Here is a 25,430-nt window from a genome sequence, read left to right as displayed (position 1 = left end):
TGAGATTTGTTTTATGTGGGAGTTAAAAGACAGATCCTGATCAAAGATGACGCCAAGATTCCTTACAGTGGTGCTAGAGGCCAAATTAATGCCATCCAGTGCTTCTATGTCATTAGAAAATGCGTTTCTGAGGCGTTTAGGGCCAAGTATAATAACTTCAGTTTTGTCTGTGTTTAACATCAAAAAGTTGCTAGACATCCAAGTTTTTATGTCCTTAAGGCATGCTTGAAGTTTAGCCAATTGATTGGTTTCGTCTGGTTTAACTGATAGATATAATTGGGTATCATCCGCATAACAATGAAAGTTTATAGAGTGGTTCCTTATAATATTGCCCAAAGGAAGCATATATAAGGTGAATAGAATCGGTCCAAGTACAGAACCCTGCGGAACTCCAAGACTGACTTTGGCTGTCATGGAGGATTTATCGTTAACACATACAAATTGAGATCCCTCAGATAAATAGGACTTGAACCAGCTTAGTGCGGTTCCTTTTATGCCAACACAATGTTCCAGTCTCTGTAGTAGAATGTCCTGATCAACAGTGTCGAAAGCAGCACTGAGGTCTAACAAGACAAGAACAGAGACAAGTATTTTGTCTGATGCCAATAGAAGGTCATTGGTAACTTTCACCAGTGCCGTCTCTGTGCTATGATGAACTCTAAATCCAGATTGAAAAACCTCAAATAAACTATTATTATCTAAAAAAACTGTTTGGCAACTGCTTTCTCAAGGATCTTAGCGAGAAAGGGAAGGTTAAATATCGGCCTATAGTTGGCTAAAACCTCTGGATCAAGACTTTTTAAGAAGTGGTTTTATTACAGCTACTTTAAAGGAGTGTGGTACGTAGCCAGATAATAGAGACAGGTTGATCATATTTAATAACGCGGTGTTAATTAAGGGAAACACTTCTTTAAACAGTTTAGTTGGAATCGGGTCTAAAAGACAGGTTGATGCATACCTGTCAACATTGGAAGTTCAAAATAAGGGAAATATTTTGGCGGACTCCGCCCCTATTTTAACAGCTCTCAGCCACCCAGCCCCTACCCATCCATCCATCGTCTCCATCCATCGTCTACCGCTTATCCGGGATCGGGTCGCGGGGGCAGCAGCTCCAGTAAGGAACCCCAATCTTCCCTTCTCCGGGCCACATCCTCCAGCTCCGACTGGGGGATCCTGAGGCGTTCCCAGGCCAGTGAGGAGATATAATCTCTCCACCGAGTCCTGGGTCTTCCCCGGGGTCTCCTCCCAGCTGGACGTGCCTGGAACACCTCCCTAGGGAGGCGCCCAGGTGGCATCCTTACTAGATGCCCGAACCACCTCAACTGGCTCCTTTCAACGTAAAGGAGCAGCGGCTCTACTCCGAGTCTCTCACGGATGGCTGAGCTTCTCACCCTATCTCTAAGGGAGACGCCAGCCACCCGTCTGAGAAAACCCATTTCGGCCGCTTGTACCCGTGATCTCGTTCTTTCGGTCATGACCCAGCCTTCATGACCATAGGTGAGGGTAGGAACGAAGATCGACCGGTAGATTGAGAGCTTTGCCTTCTGGCTCAGCTCTCTTTTCGTCACAACGGTGCGGTAAAGTGACTGTAATACCGCCCCCTGCTGCTCCGATTCTCCGGCCAATCTCTCGCTCCATTGTCCCCTCACTCGCGAACAAGACCCCGAGGTACTTGAACTCCTTCACTTGGGGTAATGGCTCATTCCCTACCCGGAGTAGGCAATCCACCGGTTTCCTGCTGAGAGCCATGGCCTCAGATTTGGAGGTGCTGATCCTCATCCCAACCGCTTCACACTCGGCTGCGAACCGATCCAGTGACTGTTGAAGGTCACAGACCGATGATGCCATAAGGACCACATCATCTGCAAAGAGCAGCGATGAGATCCTCAGGTCACCGAACTGCAACCCCTCTCCTCCACGACTACGCCTCGATATCCTATCCATGAAAATCACGAACAGGATTGGTGATAAAGCGCAGCCCTGGCGGAGGCCAACATTCACGGGAAACGAGTCCGACTTACTGCCGAGTATCCGGACACAACTCTCGCTTTGGGCGTACAGGGATTGGATGGCCCTCAAAAGTGACCCCCTCACCCCATACTCCCGCAGCACCTCCCACAGTATCACCCGGGGGACCCGGTCATACGCCTTCTCCAGATCCACAAAACACATGTAGACTGGATGGGCGTACTCCCAGGCCCCCTCCAGGATCCTTGCGAGAGTGAAGAGTTGGTCCGTTGTTCCACGACCAGGACGGAATCCGCATTGTTCCTCTTCAATCAGAGGTTCGACTACCGGCCGAACCCTCCTTTCCAGTACCTTGGAGTAGACTTTACCAGGGAGGCTGAGAAGTGTGATACCCCTGTAGTTGGCACACACTCTCTGGTCCCCCTTTTTAAATAGGGGAACCACCACCCCGGTCTGCCAACCCCTAGGCACTGTCCCAGACTTCCACGCAATGTTGACGAGGCGTGTCAACCAAGACAGCCCCTCAACACCCAAAGCCTTCAGCATTTCTGGACGGATCTCATCAACCCCTGCGGCTTTGCCACTGTGGAGTTGTTTGACTACCTCAGTGACTTCCATCAGGGAAATTGACGATGATCCCCCATCAGCTTCCAGCTCTGCCTCAACCATAGAGGGCGTGTTAGTCGGATTCAGGAGTTCCTCAAAGTGCTCCTTCCACCGGCCGATAACCTTCTCAGTTGAAGTCAGCAGGGTCCCACCCTTGCTGTACACAGCTTGGATGGTTCCTCGCTTCCCCCTCCTGAGGTGCCGGATGGTTTTCCAGAAGCACCTTGGTGCCGATCGAAAGTCCTTCTCCATAGCTTCTCCGAACTTCTCCCACACCCGCTGCTTTGCCTCTGACACGGCAGAAGCTGCCGCCCTTCTAGTCCTTCGATACCCTGCAACTGTTTCCGGAGTCCTCCCGGATAACATAACCCGGAAGGACTCCTTCTTCAGTCGGACGGCTTCCCTGACCACCGGGGTCCACCACGGTGTTCGAGGGTTACCGCCCCTTGAGGCACCTAAGACCTTGAGACCACAGCTCATCACCGCAGCTTCAGCAATAGAGGTTTTGAACATCGCCCACTCAGGTTCAATGCCCCCAACCTCCACAGGGATGGCTGAAAAGCTCCGCCGGAGGTGTGAGTTAAAGATCCCCAGGACAGGGGCTTCCCAGTTCACTCGCACTACCCGTTTGGGTTTACCAGGTCTGTCCAGAGTCTTCCCCCACCCCTTGATCCAACTCACCACCAGATGGTGATCAGTCGACAGCTCCGCCCCTCTCTTCACCCGAGTGTCCAAAACATGCGGCCTCAGGTCAGATGATACGATTACGAAATCGATCATTGACCTTTGGCCTAGGGTTCTCTGGTACCACGTGCACTTATGAGCATCCTTATGTTCGAACATGGTGTTTGTTATGGCCATTCCATGGCTAGCACAGAAGTCCAACAACAAACGACCGTTCGGGTTTAGATCAGGGAGGCCCTTCCTCCCAATCACGCCTCTCCAGGTGTCTCCATCGTTTCCCACGTGTGCGTTGAAGTCTCCCAGCAAGACTACGGAGTCCCCTACTGGAGCCCCCTGCAGGGCTCCATTCAGGGTCTCCAAGAAGGCCGAATACTCAGAACTGCGGTTTGGGGCATAGGCACAAACAACAGTCAGAGTTTTCCCCCCCATAACCCGAAGGCGTAGGGAGGCGACCCTCTCGTCCACCGGGATAAACTCCAACGTAGCGGCGCTCAGCCGGGGGCTAGTGAGTATCCCCACCCCGGCCCGACGCCTCACACCTTGGGCAACTCCGGAGAAGAATAGAGTCCAACCCCTATCCAGGAGTACGGTTCCAGAGCCAAGATTGTGCGTGGAGGTAAGCCCCACCAGATCCAACTGGTAGCGATCCACCTCCCGCACTAGTTCCGGCTCCTTCCCCCACAGAGAGGTGACGTTCCACGTCCCCAGAGCCAGCCTCTGCTGCCCGGGTCTGGTCCGTCGAGGTTCCTGACCATCACTGCCACCCATGTGACAGCGCACCCGACCCCAGCGGTTTTTCCCATGAGTGGTGGGCCCACAGGATGTCCCTACCCATATAATGTAAATGTAAACACATAAGGGAGGGGTATATACATTCAGGAAATACATGTTTATTTAAATTATGCATTATTTGTACAGACATGATTATAAGATTTATGTATTTTAATTGCATATATACATTTTATTCTGTGTGGGAGTTTGCAAGGGACTGGTTGTAAGCATAGGTTGCAGACTTTGCCTGCCTCAAGACCCTCTGAGAAGGACAGTATGTGTATGCTGGACCAGTGTGGTTCATTTTACATGACAGTAAAGCACACACTGTACTGTTGTCTAATGCCATCTTGTTCTCTGTTACAATCTTTCTTACCATACTGAACACCCTTTCAGAACTGGCATTGCTGTGCAGGATGCATAACAAAGCCTTCCTAAGTCTCGCTAACTCCCTGAACCTCAAGTCCTTTCCTACAAGGCCCCAGAATCTGTCAATCCTCTGTTTTTGGGGAAGATGCTTTGTCTCTGTCACTTGGTAGTCTGTGAGTTTTTCTCTCAGCCTATCCTCACTCAATCCCAACTGAGGGAACAGGGCCCCTAGCCTTGACACTGTAAATAAAACATAAATGTTGCTAACCATGCAATATTTATTTTTTTGTGGTCACTTGAAACTGTCCCTAATCTATCCCTACCTGTCCCTGGAGTGATGTCAAGCCGAGATGCAGGGTCCAGCACTCTCAGATCCTTCAGAAGTTGGGAGTCGAGTGGAAAGGAGGTCAACATCTTTCGCAGAACTGCTTCATAGATGGTTCTCACAGTTCTACAACAGAGCAATAGTCAAAAAACAACATATGTATTAGGTAGTGGCAACCATTTCAGGCACGCTTCAAGACTTCTCTCAGGCTGTCAAATGATGAGAAGATAATTACATTAAACTATAGAGTATTATACTCACTGGAAGATTTTTTTCTGGCTTGAAACTGGGATCTCTGCATTTCTGATGAATGCCTTTGTCTTTGCCCCTATGAAGAGGTCTTCATCTACCAACTGATGTCCCTCTCCAAACTCCACCTCCCTGAGAGGCACATCCATGATGGCCCTGGCTGGTACAAGGTAGCCCAAGAATCGTCTGATCAGCCTGCACATTTCCTCTTCAAGCCTGTGAATATGTACTCCCTCTGACTGTAGACAGTGATGGTGCAAAATAAATATGCATTTTATATGTGAATATTAATCTATTATTTCTGATATTATCATGACACCCACCTGAAAGGCAATGTTGAATTCAACTAAAGGCTTAAGGGCAACATTTAGGAACATAAAATATGTTCTCATAACTGGATCACAGAGATGGCTCGCAAGATCACAAACTTTGCCATTCTTCTCCACATCCTCATGACTCTGAAAGTATGCCTATAGATATAGGGAAGCAATATATGGTGAAAAGATACAATGGAAATATATCATAAATTGTGCAGATATCTGCTGAATGGAGTTTACTATTACAATCCTACCTGCAGAGCATCCCACTGGTTCAGTATTTTCTGTATACATGTAAACAGACTGAGCCATCTTGTACTGCAGTACCTCAGCAGCTTCAGCTTGTCAGAGTGTGTGAACTCTACAAACTCCTTGTAGAGTTCACATCTTTTTGGAATGAAAAAAATATCATTTTCAGTTCAGAATGTGGGCATAATTGATAGAGGGAGAGAGAGGATTGGGTAGGCAAAAGATAAGATAAACTCTCTTTTGTCAAAGTGGGTGTATATCCCAACCAAAATGTCCTCCACTGGAAGCTTGACTGCTTTGATGCCACAACCAGTGGCAAGCTGGGAGAGGTGGCAAATGCAGCCAAGGTCCTGGACATTAGGCTGGCTTCCTCTCACTCTGCTAATAACTGAATTGTGTCTGCCTTTCATTACATTTGCATTATCTGAATTGAAGGAAATGAGGTTCTCCCATGGAATGCCTCTTTTGCTATTGAAAACAATGAAACAAAATATTCCCACAATTACAAAATAACCTCTCTGACAAAAGCTGCTATGTTAACTTTGATTGAATGAAACTAAAACGGACATGTTCTAGCTGTTATTATAATTAAATGCAAACTAGGTCGACACAGTGCACTTCACTCACCTCAATGCTTCGGACAACTTTCCATACAAGTTTTCACCATTACCCACATTGCATATGGGCATTTCAAGAAACTTTGTTGTCACCTCAAGATTGGAGTCATCATATATTCTTGCAAGGACGACAAATTCTTTATCGGTATTTCTGTTGTTTGATTCTTCGCACATCAAAAAAAAAGGCTGGGATTTGCATACATTTGCTACGGCCTCATCAAGCTCCACAGCTATGGCACCTGTTAAGCAAAAGTGTCTCCAGTTAAGGATGCAACATAGGGAATTAAGCAAGGATTCAATTAGATGGTTTTACTTATTTGGAAGCAACTGACAGTTTATTTCTTACCTTTGATGAGCTGTGTGGATTTTGTTTTCCTCGACGAGTACTTACTTGCGATGGCAGAGTCGGGAAACATGTCCGCTACACTGCGACTGAAGTCATCGCAGAAACTGAAGGCTACATTATTTTTTGCGCAAAGCATCGACATTTTTACCTCAGCTTTGGTCACTTTGTCTGCCTCCGACACAGTTCTTGTCACAAATGATGTCATTGACAGAGTGTATTTGTGTGCCTCTGGGGCGTGTTTGTGTTTGCACGATTTTTCATGTTGACGAACATCACTTTTTCCGCCATGTGCGATGCTAAAATCTGACTTGCAGACTTTACAAAAAGCATGAGTCTGTCTCTGCTTTTTATTAAATAAGTGAAGGTCTCCTCCCATTTGACCAGGTACTTACAAAACGTTTTTACTTTTTTTGCAGGTACAACAGCTTCTCCATCTATCTCCCGTTCTCCATCCATCTTCCGTTCACTGTGACTCTCAGTCTCATCCATCTCTTTTCGTCTGTCTTCTTCTGTGTTTACTGGCGGGTAACGTTTTTTCAGCTCATGTTAAACATAATACTGCTACCTGCTCTACTGGAGGACATTTTTCACTTTTTTTAATTGAAAGGTTAAAAATACGGGATAATTACGGGAAAATATTAATAAGGGAGAAAAACGGGATGGAAGTCAAAATACGGAATAATCCCGGGAAAAACGGGAGGGTTGACAGATATGGGTTGATGGCTTAGACAATGAGATTGTTGAAGTTAGTTGGTTAAGGTTGATTGGAGTAAAACAGTCTAGATATATTTCAGGAGTTACTATTGTTTTTGAAATTCCGGACAGGGCAGGGACAGGGCAGGAGGAGATTCATTTTGTCTCTAATAATTATAATTTTATCGTTAAAGAAGCTCATGAAGTCGTCACTACTGAGAGATATAGGAATAGAAGGCTCTGTAGAGCTGTGGCTCTCTGTCAGCCTGTCTATAGTGCTGAAAAGAAACCTGGGGTTGTTCTTATTTTCTTCTATTAAGGAAGAGTAATAAGCTGCTCTGGCATTACGGAGAGCCTTCTTATACGTTTTAAGATGATCTAACCAGACTTTTTCTGTTTTATGATCTTCTTCTTTAGAGGAGCGACAGAGTCGAGTGTTATTCGCAGTGAGGCTGCAGCGCTATCAACAAGATGATTAATTTGGGAGGGACTAAAGTTAGCATTGGAGTCCTCCATTATATTGATATTGAGTCCTGGTATTGAATTAAGTGCTGATGGAATCACTTCCTTAAATTTAGTCGAACTTGAACCTTTAAACCTTTAAGGCTTAAAGGTTCAAAGGTTGAAACACGGCTTAAAGTTTAAGTCGTGTTTCAACCGCATGGTAAGGCTTTATTCAACTGGACTTGACTCACTTTTGGTACCAGGTTCTTTTTTCTTTTTCTTTTTCCACTGCTGAATTTACACAATCAGTGTAGGCAAATTGATCATCTGATCATTTTAGTGACGCCTCTTGAAACTGCTGTAGCAACAGGACAATCGTTATCCAAATAATCAGCGGTAATAATTCCCAAAATGGCCACTTATATAATTAAAAACATGTGCATGTCGCAATGAATCATTAATAAATGTTAACTCGACTTAAAAATGTTTCGTGGATTTACAACGCTGTAAGATGCTCCAGTTAAATATAAGGCGGCTTAGTGTTTCATGCAGGGGTACCTTCTTTCTTTTACCAAACTAATGAGCCATGGTGATTCTCCAGTCTTCAAACATCTTGCACAAACATCTAACTGCAGTCATTGCTTCTACCACAGCTGGAGAGGAAGGGTACATTATAATTTGCCATTTAAATACAGTGGTGAGAGGGAGGAAGTCCTAATTGCTTTGTGAGATTACCCCTCTGAAGCAGATTGGGATAAGACAGATCGCTGGGCTGATAGGGACCAAAGGTGTAATGACAGGTGCTGTTGACTGAGCTCGGCAAGTCCCCCATCCCATTCACATTATCAGCCCATCAAGATAGGGAAGCAATTTCCCAGCCTTTCATTTCATAAGCTATGCATATCAATGCTCCATTAATCAAATGATAAAGTTCCCAAAAACCTGCCCTGAAACAAATCCCTCTCCTGCCCTTTCAGGTTCTGTATACCATCGGGATCATCTAAAGGAACTCACCTCCATTGGACTAAACTGATAACATGTAACTTAAGTTAGATCAATTGATAAAGCTTTTATTTTATTCCTGTATAATCGACAAGATGTCTTTTTTTACATCTCTTGGTGAATACTGATTTAGTTTAATCTGCATATGGGTACATTTTGTGGCGAACGGACTTGATTATTCAGTAATTTTTAATTCAGTATGAATTATCAATTGAGAGTGAACAGCGGAAGAAGCACACAAAATGAAGATTGGCAGATTATAAAATCACCACATTATGAAAAGTTCCCACAATTTCTCTTCTTCACTGACTTTAAAAAATACTTAACGCTGGGGAAAAGTGCTCTGGTTGAAAGAAAATATGGAATGGTGTCCCTCATCTATTTAGTATGACAGGTAACTAGTGAATGGTATGATTGATTGCCACTTTGTTAAACAAAGCAATTAAGTAGGAGAGAAGGAGTTGTTGCTGTGGAACGCAGAATGGCTTAAATAACAGCAGCCACTGGAAAGACCCGTAACAGGCACTAATTAAAATGGATGATAGAACGTGCCGCAAAGATTTTGACATCATATAATACCTATATGCAAATCACAAAAGAAATTCTATAGAGACCCATTTTATATGTGTTTCAAGCATGTGTAGCTTACTTCACATCTACATCGTAATTTAGCAACAAAATCTGGAATACAGGAATTAAAGTTTAGCTTTGAACTTCAAGGCCTTCTGTTTTTCAAAGCATTCATTTATATTTTTTAATGGATTTTTAAAACCTTTTTCACCCAAGCAGTATTTTTGAATGAGCTCTGTAATTTTCTCTCTTTTCACTAAACTGTAAGGGACTAGAGTGAAGCCAAATAATTGGGCAAGAGCACAGACGGGTAAACAAAAGAATAAAGAGACGACTAGTACCTCTCTAAAGTGGACAAACAACACCTTTTCTGCTCTTATCAGCAATGACATGAACACGAGCCACACCAATTAAAGAGCACAAGCAATCGTCATACCCTTCAATCAGGACATGCTAACAAGAATGTGATCTGTTAGTGAGTTGGCTCACAAACTAATAGAATCTCCAAGGCCAGCCAGTAAATCAACAGTGTTCATGTGTTTTCCATCAACCTGTTCAAAGGAAGGCCTGACCTGCAGGAAGCTCATCTTGCCTTCTGTTTTACTTTTATTTTTTTATTTATTCTTTGTACACAACATAATGTAAAGTGTTTGTTTTTCAAGTTGCTAAAATGGAAGATGCTAAATGACAGAAATATTTGGCGGGCTCTTTATCTTTGGGAGTTTAAAGCCGATCAAGTCATCACCTCATACTCCAATACACACACACACACACACACACACACACACACACACACACACACACACACACACACACACAAAAAGGGAGAACACTACTCCATTAGACATAGGCTAACTGAGAACCTGCACATATGTCCCGTGACATTACTTAGAAGCAGAGCACAACACTAGATAGACCTTGTTAGCTCTTGCCTGAAGGTATTGATTTGATTTTACCTCTAGGGGTCCACCTCCTTCTCTGCACACAACTCGTGTAGAAAGCAACCAGCTAGCCTAGGGCTGAAGGAGCTCTTGTAGTAAATGATGTAGAAACTGCATAATGGAGAGAGTTTAATGAAGACGCCCAGTTGGGTTCTGAGGCTAACGTTATTTAATTAAACAGACTAACCCGGTCTGTGTCTATAGAGACAACGCAAATACAGACGGATACAAATTACAATCTGTAAGAGGTTCATGGGGAGATGATCTAATCTGATTTTGAAGTGCCCACTTTACGTACCATGCTGGTGAGTGAGTATACAGAACAAGAAAACATACCTTATGAGCTTGACACCTTGGTTTACACATTGCAGAAATATTTGGACATCTGAGTTGACAGATTCTTCTACTTTTTTAGAAATCCCCATTTCCTACCCATTCACATGCACACCAGTTTTTTATTTAGTGTATCTCCAAGACTGTAAATGTGCAGTATTTATACTGGTAATTGGTCTTTCATATTGACTTTTGTGAAGTTGTGGGAGGCAGAGATTACAGGCTTAGGAAGGTCTCAAACCTTTCCAGGAGCACAGCGGATTATGAAGCAAAGATTCCGTCTTGTCTGAAAAAAAAAAGAAAAAACACCTCTCTTTTTTCTATTTTTACATCTGCAGGGTAAAATTGGCTGACTTTTCAGTACAGCTTTTCTGGGTTTAATGAATGACATGCACCACAGAGTGGATCAAAAGTGAAAATGCCTTTTTCAAACCTCAACCGAGTGTTAAAATAATTTACTGGAGGTCAAAAATAATTTTGTTTCACATAAGAGTATCCATGTCCAGTTTCAAATGACATAATCAGTTTATAATAACATATACTCCTATTTTACAAAGAACATGTCTTTCAATAATATGGGAACAAAAGAAAAGTATACCCAGGATCCTTGGGAGGAAAAATAGTTAAGATTTGACCCTGGGTGTCAATTCAATGTAACGTAATTCTAACAGAACGCCCTAACAAAGAGTGAGAAAGAAGAGAAACAACATTTTGATTTTGGGACAGTTTGTATTTATATTGATTAAAATTGTTTTCCGGTTCCAAAACAGTGGTGTAAAAAGTTTGTCTGGAAACTCACCCCACAGTCAGACAAACCTGGCGGAGATCTGCACTCCACTGAGTGCACTTTTCTAGCTTTTACAATATTTTCGGTTACACTCAAAATACCTTTTTTTCTTTCTGCTGGAGAGGATACTGAATATTTTTGACATTTTTCTGTTCTTTAGTATGAAACTGACATTACTGGTTGGCAAAACATAATGTTCACTCAGAATGCAAAACATTTCATAACCTTTTCAAACTAAATTATAATCAGCATGCAGCCAATAAACACACCTACACATAACATGCATTTTTTTAATTCTGTGACCAATCATGTACATTACATTTTTGTAACCATGAGTTGGTCTGTCTATTGCAAAAGATAATTATACTGAGGTACAGTACCATGGGAATCCCAAAGAGCAGGTTATGTACTGCAGGAGTACATGAGTTGGTAACAGCAGGATGAGTAGAAGTACTATGCTCTTCAGGCAGCTGAGCTTGACCACTTGAATAAAAAGAGATGGATACCGTTAAAAGTAATACGATAAAAAAGTAAAATAATAAAAAAATGAATAAATAAAATAATAATACAACAGTACTGAGGCTTTTTCTTTTAAAAAAATAAGTTAAAAGCATTTGAACAATACATATTTCATGGTGGACTTATAGTCTCACCTGTAGTCTGTTTCGTATGTGTGGTGGCACTTAGTTTCCCCCGGGGAATCGTATTATATTGTAAATACTGCAATGGTTGGGCTATTCCTAGTCTTCATAACGACTAAAAGCTGCTTTTCCATGTTTAGATTTTGCCCTGGGCACCGTTAGCAGTCCACTCCCCAGTGATTCCAAGAGATCTCGCAGGGTTATATTGCACGAGCATGTTTGATTAAGTTACATATTTACGGCCAACACCATGTTGATATGAATAAGAAATCAATTTTGTTGCTTGCCGGCAACCAGTGTAGAGGTTAAAGAACTGGAGTTATGTTGGCTGTCCTGTTGGTTTTGGAAATAACTTTTTCAGCTGATATCTGAACAAGTTGCAGGTGCCTGATGGTCTCTTTAGGAAGTCCTGTCAGAAGTTTATCGTAGTAATCAATTTTGCTGGATATAGAAGCATGAATCCAATTTTCCAATACCCACAAAATAATCCCTGCTCCATGTATGATTTCAACCATTTTAAAATTGTTGCAGAAAAACCAACCCAGTTTTTAAGTATACTGTGATCGACAGTATCAAAGACTAAAAGCACTTAGTTCCTGCGTGTTGGGGTGTGGATGAACGGCCTGCGGGCCTTTAAGAGGGCCTTCATGGGAAACGTTTTGGGAGAGGGCTTTGTCCTCGGTGGGGTCTTCGTCATTGGACGAGGACAGCAGGGAATACTTCTAGAGCACAGAGAGATTGAATTTGGAGATACAGTCAACACTGAGAATGTCATCCGAGCTGCCAGAAGAATAGCACAAGAACTCATGCTTTTGGAGAGTAAATAATGCTTTGTATTATCCCTAAAGGATAAGATATCATATCTGTAAAACACAGAAAGTTTAGAACCATATAAATTACATCCAGCTATATGACCTCCAGCTATATAGAATATATGACGTCCTACCTAAATCACTATTAAAACGAATATTATCTAAAATCATTATGAGATCCGTCTCTGCGCTGTGGTTGGCATGGAAGCCTGATAAGTTGACATTGTTTTAGATGTATTTTTATGACAACTTAATATCAATCAAGACAACATAACCTGTCAATGTCTTTATCATAGGCATGTAACCACCCTATATTCACAGTGATAATAATACTAATAATACGCTTTATTTGTATAGCACCTTTCATACAAGAATTGCAGCCCAAAGTGCTTCACAGCAAAAACATAGTACAAGATTAGACAGAGCATTTACAGTACAATAATCACAGTGTTGATGTAAATGAGTCTGAAGTACCATTAAAAATATTATAAAAATAGCAGAATTAAAATAATATAAAATAACAATAATAATAAGTGATAGTAACCTTTATCAAGTGGATTAAAGTGATGCATTCCCGCTCACACTGCGGCGTTCAGTCTTTGTCTCTGTAATTGTCTCAGTCCACAGTACAAAAGTCAAAATGTATTGAAAAAACAAAGATATAATATAATAATGTCCAAAATTCACAACGTTTTTATCTCACAAAATAGTTGAAACAGTGAAACAGTGAAACAGACTGCTGCATCACGAATAGAACAAACTAGCAAGAACATTTACATCATATACGACCACCAAGCAAGCAGGAAATGCTGTTAAACATAAATATCACAATCAGGATACAACATGATTCCTCACAGATTCCAGTCAAGCTGCTTGGCATCAACCCGCATGCCAACACACACACTCTCAAAGACACAGCAGGCCGCCACTGAATCTGTTATTATGTTGTATTAAATGTTGTCAAATGTTTTTGTAACGGTTTAATGAATAATTACCGTGAGCTAAACTACAGTGGTACCATTAGGACTTTTCATTAAGATGTCATTAAATGTTATTAGGCCAGTTTGACGACAGAGAATACTGTACCAAGGTGATTTATGGAGTGATGGACAGATAGCTTCACCTGTTGTTATGTCACCACTTACTTCCACCAACTGGAGCTGCCAGTCCGGCCGTGTTCATGAGGAGCTTACTTCCCCATGAAACGGCGAGCAGAGTGTTTTTTAAATCCAGCTAATAGTACTAGCTAGGGCTAGCTGCATGGTAAACTAAGCTAAGTAGCTAACGGCAGCTACAGTATGACACAATTATAATGGTCTCATGACAGCCAATGTCAAAACCAACTATGATAGTTTGATGTAATGTTGACACATGAAGCCTAATAGTTTATTTTAGTTTGATAATAAGTCCTGCTTTGGCAGGATGAAGGAAAGATGCATTCACTATATTAACAACATCAGTTTCCATGGAGTTAAAAACATGTGGGTGAGTTAAGGTGCTGCACTATATATACAGTATATTTAAGCAATAGCTCACGACAGGCCGTGGTATATAATAATAATAATAATAATAATAATAATAATAATAATAATAATAATAATAAGCTTTATTTCTATAGCACCTTTCATACAATAATTGCAGCCCAAAGTGCTTCATAGCAGAAACATAACAATTAGTACAAGATTAGACAGAATAAGAGCATTTACAGTACAATAACCACAGTGTAGATGTAAATGAGTCTGAAGTACCATTATAAAAATAGCAGAATTAAAATAGTATAAAATAGCAGATAAAATAGCAGATATATGGTCATTATATCACAGTTAAGGGGCGTGGTACACCCCCTGAAGTGTGAGCTATTGCTTTTATAAAACGGTTACCAAGTGTGGCAATATGAAAGAAAAATACACACTCCAATTTAAATAGTTTTTATTAATAAATAATGATGTTCAAAATAAAATAGTCCCCCCGTTGCCTTCTGCACAAAACATAGTGCAAGGTGGTTGCTATGCAACAATACAACACAACAGCAGCTCTGCATGTCGTCTTTTAGGGCTTTCTTCTCTGGAGGCACTGATTGATCCACTCCTCCAGAGTAAAGCTTTGTAAGTTTGTTTCTTAACGGACGTAATTTAACAGCTGTAACGGTTGTAGCTTTTTCTCAGACGCGGAGGGATACTGACTTGTTGTGAAAAGTAACTACAATTCTACCCGTGATATACTGTATGCTCATTATACCACGGCTAAGAACCAATCAGATTGCTTGATTTGACATGTCCGTTTTATAAAAAAATTATAAACGACTCCTATGCCATCCATGTAGGTCAAAAACCAATTTCTCAAGAGAGTTTGATTCTACATGACAATCTTTAAAACTCAGTGGTGCACAGTTCAACAGACGACCTGATCACCCCAATTTCCCCCAAACAATATTTTGTGGGAAAATACCGCTCCGAGAAATTCACTCATTTTAAATAAAAAACTTGTTAAATGAGATTGCTGATGGATTCGAATTGCCGTGTGAGAGCCACAAACATCACGACGATACTCATATTAAGATGAATCTTTTTTATATTGTAATGCCTCTGACATGTAACCTTTTACAGCTCACCACCCACAGCCTGAAGCCCAAAGGCAGTGATTCAGACGTGGCTGTTTCATCAGTCACCATATCCAAAAGCAACATTGTTAGGGGTAACCACAGGAAATATTGTGTGAGGGGAGGAAAGAGGGAGAGGGCAGGAAATACCCTTAATGCATTTCTTTGATAAGACAAGAAAAAAAAGGAATAAAAGAAAAACTCCACAACAGCATCCATGTCCCCGTAGGAACTGCTTAAAATACAAAACAAGAGGAGGGACAAAAAGGGGTGACAAGGAAGAAAACGCATAACCCAGGGTCAGAGACTGAAGACAAAGGTTTGTCCTCAAAGTCATTAATTGCCTGTGTTGATGGCTGCAGCCTTCAAGCCAACACCTACCCTTCTTTCTCCACTTGTCCTTCTTGTTCTCACCCTTCCTTCTCTGAACGCAGATAGCCAAAGGTTTAGCTGGAATCTAAAACTATTACAGCTGCGCAGCCTCAGTGAGCAGCCAGACTAAAGAGAAGTGACAACACTGTCTCAGGGGAAGGTTGACAACAGAGGACAAATGGAAGGGAGTTAGAGAGAGAGAGAGAGAGAGAGAGAGAGAGAGAGAGAGAGAGAGAGAGAGAGAGAGAGAGAGAGAGAGAGAGCAAGAAAGCAGATGGAATATAACAACACGGATAGGAATTAAATCAACATGAGAGAGAGAATATTGTAGAAGATGAAAATACAAATGCCAGGGAGGGAGAATAAGTTACACAGAGATCCTGAGCTCAAGGGAAGAATGCCAAAGGGATGAACACTTATTGTATTCTTGCCCTCTCGTCATACAAGATATTTAGGCTCACTAGATATCACAATGAAACTTCCCCAGTTGATTACTTTCCTTAGGAATTTAGTTTTTTGTAATGTTCTCTGAAATGTAATGTTTAAATATGCAAACGAGGCATTATCTCACTAAATCTGTACTTTGCAAACATTTCCAGAACAGAATTCTGAACATTGGACAAAGCTGCTAATACTTTATAATAACAATCATTAATGAAGGCTACATTGAAAGTTACATTTGGTTATTAGTTATTTTAATGGTAAACAATGACATTATCTCGTCTATTTATTGAGAGAAACTGTTTTGAGATCAAGTACAGTAGGCATCTCACACAAGCAAGAAAACTCACAATCAAACCCATAACTTTGAGCCAGCTCACCTATGAAGTCTCATCATTGTCCTGTAATCAGTAATAACAATAAAAAAACACTTCCTGGTTCATTGTAGTAAACATATATCCATCTTGAACATCATCACATTGATAAAAGCCTATGGACAGCTGTTGCAATCTTTGAAATCAGCTGATTGATTTGTGAGATATTTTTGTTTCACATGGAGAAAATGTTACTCCCGCTGCTCGCGTGGAGAGCGGACATTAGAGGTTTGATTGACACTTAATTTGAGACAATTAGAGCATCCATGCCTTTTCTACAGCTATCAAAGCCAATCAGTGTCAACTTGATAAGGAAGTGCCAGCCCTCTTCCTTTGTTTACGGAAGGAGCCAGTAGCAGCTGGTAGCCATTGTATTGCGTATTGTGTAGCCAATGAACTGCTCGACCTTTAGACATATGACAAGCCTGGTTTTATTTTTAAAAATGTTATTATCTTTTTCATAATTGTATTTATTAATTACAAAATACAAAAAAAACACACAAATATTACAAAAAATGTGTTTGTACTTCCCTTACTTTGTGTCATTACTGCTGGCAGGGATAATTGGGTATATAATAGTTATTTATAGCAATAGTTTTATTAATAAATATTATATTTATATCTCCAAATGCACAGCTTGTGAACACCTGGTGTTATTCATAGAAAAACTTGTCTGATATGTTTAAGTCTTTAATCCCTTGTATCTGAAATTTGAAGGTGAACTTGGTAACACTTGGTGCTATGTTTCTATTGTGTTTTCCAGTCCATACCTACCAGCTGTACCCATCTTCAGGCATCACTTTCAACAACAAACTTCAGGCGGAGTGTATTTTCTTCTAATTCAGTATATTCAGACCACTAATTGAAGTGATTATGTTTTGCAAGAACAATAAGAGACTTATCTTTTGAATGAGACCAACATCATGCATCCGGTGCAAATGGTTGAAGAGCATCTTATAATTTACTTTGGGTATGTTGTTTGTAGGTATTTTCGAGTAAAGTCCACCACCCCTTAAGTGGTTTTAAGAAAATTCACATAAAATGTTTTTGCAACAATAAACTGTTAAAATAACACATTATAGGATTAATAATAATTATTAAACATTATTAATTATGATTTAATTGTTTGTTAATAGTAAAAATGGTTAATTTTTATTAATTAATGTATTAATGATGGTTATTATAAAGTGTTAATACATTTAGCAAGAAACATAAGAACGATTGTATGTTGTATTGCAAGTTAATTTAATGTTTTAATATGCAAATGAGGCATTATCTTATGTTAACTTTGGTTGAATTTAGTAGAAATCTACAGACGTATTAAAATTAAAACCTTAATGTGTTTTTTTGGATGTGTTCTTTCTGTGTTTCTTGCCAAAACTCTCAAAATTGACAAGTGCATGAAAAAGTTTATGCCTGTGGTGTTTCGCCTCAAAACACTTCCTGCACAGTAGCAGAGAGCTGATTACCGTTGTCAACGGACTGCAGGTTCAACACTTTTGTCACTTCCACACTTAGTGCAGCTCTTTTGGGCATTATGTAGTGTGCTGATACTGGACTCTTTCTACCTGCCTTTATGATATAAACTGAGAACTGAGCTCATTTGTGCTCAGCAACAGCACATCATTGTTTTCCCTACCTCCTCTGTACTGCTGGCAAGTGCATTTAGATGAATACACACACACACACACACACACACACACACACACACACACACACACACACACACACACACACACACACACACACACACACACACACGCAGATTTTGCAGATACATTTATGCACATAGGGGAAAAAAGGGAGAAAAAAGGTACTCATTAAAACATGCATGCATTTACCAGCAACACTTTCAGTGATTGTTCTTGTTACAGTCTGTAACAAGCACGGGCACAACTGTGACATAATGATGTAGTTTAGGTGTTTACATGCATGTCTGATAACATTGACATGACCTTGCTATGTACACATTAATTGAAACAAAGATTAATGTAACCCACAAAGAGACATACATAGTGCCGGGATGGATGAATCCTATCAATCACTCTTGAAAGCTATGTGATGGAGGAAGAAGTGTGAGATTGGCAGACAGTTAACCATGAAATTCACTTTTACTGACATTTAGACGGTTGCAATTTTCCAGAGGGATTGAGCACTCATATGTCACATACTGTATGTACGAGTGTGTATGGAGGGATGGGAGGGCGCAGGAAGAGTTATCTTGTAATGCCAGTTTACAAGTATTAATCAAGTACTCACTTCAACTTGCTATGATCATAATTATTACCAAAACAATTTTCCCGGAACATAAATTTCATTGAATAGAATAGAAGCATGGGCATGATCACATAAAATGAGCTGTTTCACATTTACAGTTGACACTTTTAGTGCTTTTTGAAGTGGAAATAAAATGCAAATCTTGCCCAAAGCACATTATACCTCTTGACTATTTGACTTGGCAAATAGAAACATACTGTACTACTTACACCACTAATGATTAAAATGTCTCATTGGCTTGTGGCAAAGCTCAAGGCGATAGTTACACACTACGCTGTGGTGATAACAAGGCTTAAAAAAGTCCAAATCAGTATTCCTTTTTTCTTGCTTTTATTCCCAATTAGGATACGTTTCCCATCGCATGGTAATGAATTTTGACAACCACTGCCTGAATCTCGAGGCCTCTCTCCTCAGCCAAGATGTTGGACCATGTGCTGGTGTATTATATGGATATGTTCTGTAAAGTATATGGATTTTCGGGGATGTTGACTGTGAGAGCTTGAGGGGTTCTGGTTCATCGGTCTGGCCAGCAGTCACAGAGAGGGGCAGTGGATCGGGTCAGTGGCAGCCGGCAAGTAAACAGGAAATGTATCAGATAGGGAGAATGAACACAAACTACCATGATATGAGTGCATGCAGTCCGTATGTGGTTGGAGAGAGACAGGGAGATGAAGTAAGAGAGAGCGGCAGAGAGATGATGGCAATACTACTGCTCTCTCACCCAATTCTAGATTCCCTGCAGCATGAATTAACATTTTACATTCAGAGCCGAATGTGAGTCGCTCTGGCTCTGCTGAGAGCTCAGTGAACTCTCTTAAACTTGGCAAGCTCTGTAGGCTCCTACACTGGCATTTATAATTAGCCATCCACATACAGCCTTGGGGAGACAGACTACGTATTGTATTCTGATGTCTATCAAGACAATATAATCAATATCACTGATAACCAAACATAGTGTCATTTTAATTTTTTTATGAGAAAATAAATTTTAAGCTATATTTCAATGTTTATTTATAAGGTGGATTTATATTTTGTATTAGTTAATAATCTAAATGAGTAAAGTAACTAGTAACTAAAGCTGTGAAATAAATGTAGTGGAGTAAAAGTACAATATTGGCTTTCAAAATGTAGTGAAGTGTAAGTATAAAGTAACATCAAATAAACATACTCAGGTAAAGTACAAGTACCTCAAAATTGTACTTCACTACATTCCAGCACTGCAGTCAGGAACGGTGCAGTAGCTTCTGTTCAACCACACGATGAATGGTTCTCTGCAGTGGTGTATCTTTATAGCAGCATCCATGTGGCCCACGTGAACACGCATAGCCACACATGCAAGCTAAGGTCGAGTTTGCAGTGGCTTTGTTCTGTCAAGTGCAGGAGGGTAAAGAGAGGATAAAAGAGTGTTCACCCTGACAGCATCCTTGTAGGGAAGGACTTAATGACAAGCTCATTATCGCATAACAATGTCGTTAGGAACAAACAAGTTCTGCCTTCTCCATCATTGATGGGGAAGATAATTGTCGCCCAATTTGCATAAAAAATGTTGTCAAACCGATTGGGTCTTGAGCAAATAGGCATGAACATAATACCGCTGATGCGTAATTAAAGGTGAAAAGTTACAGATAATTAACCAATGACCTTCATAAATGTCAATCAAAATGTTATCTTCTGATCAGAGGGCAAAGGGAACCGAAGTTGGGGGGAACACAGATTACTACAGCCGTGTACTTACTTACTATGTTTCATTCCCTTATTTAATGATGCGTATCATAATTACCGAGCAAGTAAAAATATCAGGGTCTTTTCAGGGTCTGGTGACTTTCAATAATGGACTAGAAATTCCTAATGAGTTGGAATAGTAACCTTTGGAATGCATATTTTTGTGTCACCACAAAGTAATGCAATTGCAATCCATTATCACCCATTAGGTCTCGGGGTTTGAAAGTGAACGCAGGTTTGATCAAATTACCCATACAAAAAAAAGAAGACAACCCCCCCCAGGTTTTAACTCTGCTCAATTTCATGAACTCACCTTAATTGATTCAGGACTGCCTCTCTCCAGCTGGCGTCAATCCATCACCAGTGTTGCCTGTGTGGAATGTAATACAGCCACCAGTTAGGCAGGCTGCATACCTGCTTCTGTTCGCTCTCCTCCACTCCCGTCCCTGTGTCATTCCCTGTTCGAAAGACAGATTATATTGGCCTCCTCTCAACACACAAAACCTACACCCCTCAGCCTTATCATAACAAGCTGTAAATGAACTCAAATGCTGCCGTCAACTGAAGAGCGAGCTGGCAATGGACAGGAGCATGTTCCCGCTTTCTTTCCCTCTATTTTTCAACCATGGGCGAGTACTTGGATTTACTGTTTTAATAAAACTACCATAACTCCTCCTCCACTATATCCACCAGCCACATATTTATGATAGCATGAATTATTCCACCAAACATTATCCCAGTGGGGCCTGAGTTATGGGGACATCATCTCGCATCAGATGCATCAGCGTTGTGAATGATCGCCACACATACGTAGAGCTCTGCCACTTGGATAAACTGTCAAAAGGGCTTACAGTACAAAGCAGAGAGAGCGAGTAGATATTTCTGCTTCTTGGTGTACTTACTCAGATTCAGACATCTGTCATTGCTGCTGTATTTCCGTCCGCAGCCTCCAAGAGACAGCAACAGGTCCTCGATCACAATAAATGCCTTTTGCAGGTGTTTTTACAATGGCTCGTTTCAAAAGTCAAATGTTTTCTGCTTCTTGCTTGCCCAAACAGGCACTTTAAATCAAAGCAAGGCAATTTCAAGACATTAGGAGTCCAAGGAGAAATATATTCTTTATAGGAGGAATTTAAAAACAGTATTTCTATTAAAGTGAAATCCCAAGGGCCGCTAGCTTTCCATAGATCCTCTCTGTCAGTGTTTTCGACATCCACAATAGCATAAGAATGAGAGTCATGGAAAAGCCTGATCTGGTGCCTCCTGAAAACTAAAACATTTTATTGTAGTAAATCACCTGTAGTAGCCTTTCTAAAGAGTATTGTCTCTAATGTGTAGAGTGAAGATCATTTCATTCATGGAAACCACCCATGAGGGACACCACAAAGCTATTTTAGGGCCCCAAGCATCATTTTATTTCCTCCAACTCTTTTTAAAAATACAAAACTAAATTGCTACCATACAGGGCTCTTATAAACAAGTGATACCTCTTAGCAGATATGTGTTGTGTGTTCATCAGCTGCCATGGTGATGGTGCATGAAACACGAGGCTGCACTTGAACTAGTATTTGGGACTTTGTGGGACCTCTGTTGTTCTTATAGAGCTTTCTGATGGAGTGCAGGCATATAAGAATTAATGTAAGAACAACATGAATGCTTTGTCTAAAGCAGAAGCAGGTACCACAATGTCAAGGTGTCTTTGAAAAACTCAAAGTATGCAATATTTTACCGGTTTCTTTTTTAAATGCTGAAATTGAAAAATGTGCATAAAAAGCAATCTTGATTTTTATTTGTCTTGTTCTTTAACATGAGTCAGGTATTTGGTGCAATAATGGTTCAATATCAAATAACACAATTGCATTCTTTAAGATACTACTATACTATTCTTTAAGATTCTACAAGATACCACACATTTTCTCAAGAATCATATCTACTAACTCGTGACGGTGCTTAGCATTGCTGCCTGACTTTAGTTTACAGGTCATCGTGGTTGTTGCCTAAAGGCTAGAGTGCTGTTGTTCGGCGATTTGTTCAGGCACCAGAAAGCCCTCAATGCTTGTCTCATGACAGCCAACAATAATAAGTCTACATTTGTGGATTTCACAAGTGCGATTGTCGAGTTGGATTCTTACGTTGTAGACAATAAAGTTTAATACTAAACATGTGTGTTATGCCATGAGTGTAATCCAGCAGATCGAATGCAGAAGATGACACATCATATGAATTGCAGACAATGTCCTGAATCTCCCCCTCAGATGTTTGACATACAGCTGCACGACAAACAGAATGACCACATGCTGAAGGATCACTGTTCACCCTGCGAAGCATTTCAGCCTCATCTTTCCTTCCAGCTTTTGCTCTTAACTCACTCCTTCATAATGGTAGAGATGTCAATCAGAGCGCTGAGACAGAGCACTCATCTCCCAAGGAGATTATATGTCATCAGAGGATGGAGGAACTTGCAAATCCCCCTTTCCTTCCTCTGCTCCTGTTGAGAGCCGGTGGAGTAGCCTATCTACTCCTCGGTGATTAAAGTGGGAGATTGAGTGTGTTTGCGCAGCACACAGAGAGGCTCATTACAATGCACTAGCATGTTGTTGGAAATAGCTTGGGCCAGGAGCTGTAATCCAGAATGTGCTTAATGAGGGCCCACCCAGGCTCTTCATGGGTCCAAGGAGTCAGTCAGACCTGGAGGGGTAGAAAGAAACATCTCTCTCCACTAACATATCAATCTTCACTGTGATTGGAAAATTATAATAATAGAGCTCACCGCTGATATTTCAGCCTCTCTGTCCTGGCTGCCTTTGATTTAATGAGATTCATGTCAGATGGCTGTTGAATGGAGAGAATGAGAAAGTATGGCGAGTGTTACAGAGTGTGCTAACAACTGATAAACAAAGACGATGCAGGAGACAAGATGTTATGGTGATTAGGGGAATATTGAAGTATAATCACGTCTCTTTCGAGCAATATAGATTACAACAGATTATTTATCTGTGCTCAAGAAAACTTTGCAATATGTCTGTAAAAGTAAACTTTTCTTTTAAAAGAAAAATGTGCATCACTAGAATCCACTCTAATAAACTACAGCTACTACAGACCAAATTCCATTAGTCTATCAACATAGTGGTGGTACCAGTAATGCAAAAGCTCCAAACAAATTACAGCTGATAAGGATTTATACACATCTATAAAGGGAAGTTTTACCTGAGAATGCAGCTCCAGCTGTTCAAAGTCCAAGAGAAAGTAACAACCTTAATGGGAGAAAATAGGCATGAAACACTCAAGATTTTCTTTCAAGCTTCTTTTAAGAACGGTACAATACAAGCGTAATAATGTTTCATTCACCTTGAGGCAGGAAGTGAGTTGTCAGCCCAACTATCTTGACTATCTTGTAAAAATGTACCTTCAAAATCTAACCAACATTTTCCTACTGCTTCCTTATTCCGATACTACATACTTTGGTACAAACCCAACTCACTGGCAGGCCCTTTGGTCAGGCCCTTTGGTCAGACCCTTTGGTCAGGCCCTTTGGTCAGGCTCTTTGGTCAGGCCCTTTGGTCAGGCCCTTTGGTCAGGCCCTTTGGTCAGGCTCTTTGGTCAGGCCCTTTGGTCAGGCTCTTTGGCCAGGCCCTTTGGTCAGGCCCTTTGGTCAGGCCCTTTGGTCAGGCCCTTTGGTCAGGCTCTTTGGTCAGGCTCTTTGGCCAGGCCCTTTGGTCAGGCTCTTTGGTCAGGCCCTTTGGTCAGGCTCTTTGGCCAGGCCCTTTGGTCAGGCCCTTTGGTCAGGCCCTTTGGTCAGGCCCTTTGGTCAGGCTCTTTGGCCAGGCCCTTTGGTCAGGCCCTTTGGTCAGGCCCTTTGGTCAGGCCCTTTGGTCAGGCTCTTTGGCCAGGCCCTTTGGTTAGGCCCTTTGGTCAGGCCCTTTGGTCAGGCCCTTTGGTCAGGCCCTTTGGTCATTTGCCTTCAGCCAATACTCAGCATACCACAAAACAACTCTTAATTATTGATAAACCAATTTTAAGTAAATAGGGAATTTAGGCGTACAGTAGTCTGTGTCTCTCTAAAACAAGAACACTTAGATGCATTGTTGTGTTAGGTTTGCAATGCCAAATAAGTAATGGCGATCTTTTACAATGTAAGGTAGTTGTATAATAAAAACAATATAAAGATAATAGACCATTATGTTGTATTGTGTATTCAACAAGGTATAACAATTCATGTTGATGAGGCGACATTAAATCGTGATTAGTTTGCTGATTACTTGTTTACTGTAACTTGTACTATATATAATTAATTGGAGTACTCAAACCTGGTATCATATTTTGATTTGGAAATATGTTACTAACTGTAGGTGCTATATGGAATGACTTAAATCAGATCACAAAACAAAACGAATCACTTTCATGCAACATTGTATTGTTATAAATAGTGCTTTTGCAGGATAACTGTAATGGATAAGCAAAATAATATTGTCAGAAAACAAAATAGGGCCTAATTTGAAGAGATTACACGTACAAGTGAGTCCCAAGCTTACGATGTTATATGAAATGATCCATGGAACAATAGCCTGATACATAATTGAAAGAAAATTTGTTTTTCTCTCCCTTGTTTTCTCGATACATCCCTCATATCTCTCAATCCTCAGTTTTTTTTTTGGGTCTTTTCAATTAATTTACTTAATATGTTTTCGTCCCCCGGCTTCTATCTAGTCAAAAGGAACTGCCTCCTTGTTGCCGGGAGACCAGTTGTATTATCATAGTCATTCATCCTTGCTGCACTCTCTTGGGTCAGTATGTGACTAGAGTACTGTGCACACAAATTGTTGTGCAGTGACATACAGCTTGTCCTTTTCAAGTCCCAAATTAGTCAAACAATTACTCACAAAGCAAACAGGGATTGGAACTAAACAGGAAAAAGTCAATG

This window comes from Cottoperca gobio, chromosome 5 (assembly GCF_900634415.1).
Source record: "Cottoperca gobio chromosome 5, fCotGob3.1, whole genome shotgun sequence".
Classification (NCBI taxonomy): Eukaryota; Metazoa; Chordata; class Actinopteri; order Perciformes; family Bovichtidae; genus Cottoperca; species Cottoperca gobio.
Note: the sequence above shows the minus strand (reverse complement) of the source record.